The 4,262-nt window shown below is 33.1% G+C and overlaps 1 pseudogene; it reads left to right on the top strand.

The window, feature by feature from the left end:
* The first annotated feature begins 730 nt into the window (after positions 1 to 730).
* On the top strand, positions 731 to 2,613 carry LOC120160073 (annotated as a pseudogene).
* Positions 2,614 to 4,262: the final 1,649 nt, after the last annotated feature.

The following is a 4,262-nucleotide window of genomic DNA, read 5'->3' as shown; positions in this document are numbered from 1 at the left end:
ATTTATTTGAGTGCTTTTGAATGTTTTTAAATTTACATCTTTGTTTTATGGGATCAAAAGTCAAATTAAAGTCGAATTTGTAAATTTCATTGCAAAGACATTAATTAATCGACTAGGTATCGATTTAGGGCGTTGTGGGGGTGCTAATCCTTCTCTACACGTAACCGACTCTCGAACTCATTTTTTTGGTAATGCAGATCTCAATTTGTTATTTTAATTAAAATTAATTTTTATTTAAAATGACAAAGTGTTTTTGGGTGCCCAATCACATCTAATCAAAGATTGGTGGCGACTCTTCGAACCGTATTTTTCGATCGTAAAGGAAATCTAAAAATTTTCGAAATGGGAGGTCTTTTAAATCGCATTTGTTTTAAATTGAAAAGAAGATAATTAAGAATTAATGTGATTTTTAAAATCTCATCTTTTACCTTTTTAAAAAAAATCGTTTCGACAGAATAATTGAATGATCATTATGTAAATTTTAATAATCAATGAACTTAACAAATCAACCATCTATAGTATGAGAACTATTTTGTAATTTTTTAAAAGTTAAGGGACTCAATAAAATAATATTATATAATTAGGAATCATTTGTATAAAGAAAATAAAACCAAATCTCCAATCACCTGAACAAAGTCCAAGATATACAGCAAAAGATGATAAAAAAGGGCCAACTATGTAATTAGACTAGATACAATCTTTCCAAGAAATAGTGTAAAACTTACCAGCTTTATCTGCCATTCCTTCCTTGCTCATACATTGTCTTCCTCTTCTTTCCAGCTAAAAAGATCCCCCAACAAAATTTGTATATGGGAGGAAATGGAAAGCAGAGATGGAAACTTCCATTTTACCATCGCTCCAACTCGCCGTCTCCAAAGCATACCAAAACCCAACTTCCTACAGAATTCCTTTGCCCAATTTCTGGAAATTTGATGTTCGACCCCGTTGTAATTCCCTCGGGTCAATCATTTGATCGACTCTCCATCAAAGTCTGCCGTGACCTCGGCTTCTCCCCTGTTCTCCACGACGGCTCAACGCCCGACTTCTCCACCATCATCCCAAACCTCGCCATCAAAACCACCATCCTCACCTGGTGCAGCGACCACGGTGCTCAGGATCCCGCTCCGCCCGATTACGCCTCCATCGAGAAAATCGTTCGCTCCAAGATCAAACACCAGGGTACTTCAAGACTTTCTTCGCCTCCCGATATTCGAGTCTCGGAACGGGAACTTTTGAAAGCCGTCGCTGAAAACCCTCCGGTGTTATTCTCCCACGCGGTCACAGAAATAGGTTTATTCTGCTCCAGCTCATCCTCTTCCGATGAATCTGTTATCGTAACCGCGAGTAGTCCTCACACGCCGTTGCCACTCGCCACCCGTCCCGCGTGTTTCTCGAATTCCGGTTCTTCATCTTCTTCCATTGACACAGAATCTGAAGTTCTAGACCCTAAACCCCAATCTTCGTCATCGGAAGAACACGAGCTCTTTATAAAGCTTAAAAAATCCGACATTTTCGAGCAAGAAACAGGTTTGATTTCGCTAAGGAAAATCACGAGGACTAAAGCAGAGGCTAGGGGTTCACTTTGTTCCCCTCGGCTACTATCAACGCTTCGATCTTTAATCACTTCCAGATACAGCGTTGTTAAAATCAACGCCATTGCTTCACTCGTTAATCTTTCCTTGGAGAAATCGAACAAGGTTGTGATCGTACGGTCAGGAGTTGTTCCTCTTTTGATTGATGCGTTGAGGTCGGGATCCAGTGAGGCGCAGGAACATGCCGCCGGCGCGCTCTTCAGTTTAGCTTTAGAAGATGAAAACAAGATGGCGATTGGGGTATTAGGCGCGTTGCAACCGTTGCTTCATTCTCTGAAATCGGACTCCGAGCGTACTCGGCATGACTCTGCCCTTGCTCTTTACCATCTTTCTTTGGTTCAATCCAACCGAGTTAAACTGGTAAAGCTGGGTGCCGTTTCAACTCTGTTATCAAAGGTGAAAATGGGTGACTCGGCGAGACGGGTTTTACTGATACTGTGTAATTTAGCTGCTTCTACGGAGGGGAAATCGGCAATGCTGGACGCCAATGCAGTAGCAATACTGGTAGGAATGTTGAGGGAAAGCGAGTTGGTATCCAAGACAACTCGGGAGAACTGTGTTGCGGCGTTGTTTGCGCTAAGTCACGGTAGCTTGAGGTTCAAGGGACTGGCTAAAGAAGCAAGAGCTATGGAGCTTTTAAGGGAAGTGGAAGAGAAAGGGAAGTGGAAGAGAGAGGGAGTGAAAGGGCCAAAGAGAAAGCGAAAAGGATTTTGCAGATGATGAGAGAAACAAGGGAGGAAGATGAAGATGGCGAGATTGATTGGGAAGCAGCTTTGGATTCGGATGGACTCAGTCGGACTCGGTACGTTGGTAAAGATGATTTGGGTGCAAATTCTACTGATTTCTAGTAGTTTTTATTATTATTATTATTATTTGGATTTTTAACGTGTATAGGTAAATTACTTGTTGGGTTTTTTAGGTTTTGTACTTAGAAAAATGGTTATGTTGTCCATTAACTGACTTTTTCACTATGTTTACATCTTAGATGTATTGGTAATCAAACTAATGAATATTAGTAGCACGCTATAACGAATTGGTTCAAGTGATAAATAATTTGATATTATTTAAATAATTTTAAATTTGAGGTTTTATATATATTAAAAATTCTTATTGTAAGATTTATCTATCAAAAGTCAAATATAGAAGGGCAGTTCTGCGGTGCGGCGCTTAAAAAATAATTAATATACGATGTGACCGGTTAAACAAGTGACCGGTTAAAATTTAGACCGGTTATGTTATATTATTTAATCGGAAATATTATAAAGTACAATAACATACTAGGTAGCGCTTATATAATGTAATAGGTAGCGCTTATATTTACCTATTTTATAAGTAAACCGGTATATTTATACCGATAGCATTGCAAATTTACCTATTACATTATAATATGTTGAAAGTATCCATACTTTTTATAAAAATGATCGATACTTTTTTTAAAGTTATGTAATTTATGTTTCAATTTTTTTTAATATTGTTTCATGTTTTCTACCTACAATATTAATTTAATAATTTCATTTGCACAAAAAATTATTTGATTGTTTTGATATTTTATAAAATATTATTTAGAATTTAAATTTAACAATATTAACCAAAGATAATAATAAATATGTAATATATATGTTTATTGTTTTTAATTTAATAATAATATATATCGTAACGTAAAAAATAAATCATTAGACGCCTATAATTACTAAATTAATATCTTAAAACTCACTCAAAATATAACCTTAAATTAATGTTTTCCACAGTGAAAAAAATATGGACACTTTTATAAAAATGATAGATACTTTACAATATAAGCACTACCTATTACATTATATAAACGTTACCTATTACATTATATAAGCGCTACCTATTACATCATATTTTTACATATTATATTGAAATTGTCCATACTTTTTATAAAAAGGATCGATACTTCTTTTAAAGTTATGTAATTTATGTTTCAATTTTTTTAAATAGTGTTTCATGTTTTCCACCTACAATATTAATTTAATAATTTCATTTGCACAAAAAATTATTTGATTGTTTTGATATTTTATAAAATATTATTTAGAATTTTTAATTTAATAATAATATATATCGTAACGTAAAAAATAAATCATTAGACGCCTATAATTACTAAATTAATATCTTAAAACTCACTCAAAAGATAACCTTAAATTAATGTTTTCCACAGTGAAAAAAGTATAGACACTTTTATAAAAAGGATAGATACTCTACAATATAACCACTACCTATTACATTATATAAACGATACTTATTACATTATATAAGCGCTACCTATTACATCATATTTTTACCTATTATATTGAAAGTGTCCATACTTTTTATAAAAAGGATCGATACTTCTTTTAAAGTTATGTAATTTATGTTTCAATTTTTTTTAATAGTGTTTCATGTTTTCCACCTACAATATTAATTTAATAATTTCATTTGCACAAAAAATTATTTGATTGTTTTGATATTTTATAAAATATTATTTAGAATTTAAATTTAACAATAATATATATCGTAACGTAAAAAATAAATCATTAGACGCCTATAATTACTAAATTAATATCTTAAAACTCACTCAAAAGATAACCTTAAATTAATGTTTTCCACACTGAAAAAAGTATAGACACTTTTATAAAAAAGATATATACTTTACAATATAACCACTACCTA

The sequence above is a fragment of the Hibiscus syriacus genome, unplaced genomic scaffold (genome assembly GCF_006381635.1).
Source record: "Hibiscus syriacus cultivar Baekdansim isolate YM2019G1 unplaced genomic scaffold, ASM638163v2 tig00111390_pilon, whole genome shotgun sequence".
NCBI classification, from domain to species: domain Eukaryota; kingdom Viridiplantae; phylum Streptophyta; class Magnoliopsida; order Malvales; family Malvaceae; genus Hibiscus; species Hibiscus syriacus.
This window is presented reverse-complemented; position numbering and strand designations above follow the sequence as displayed.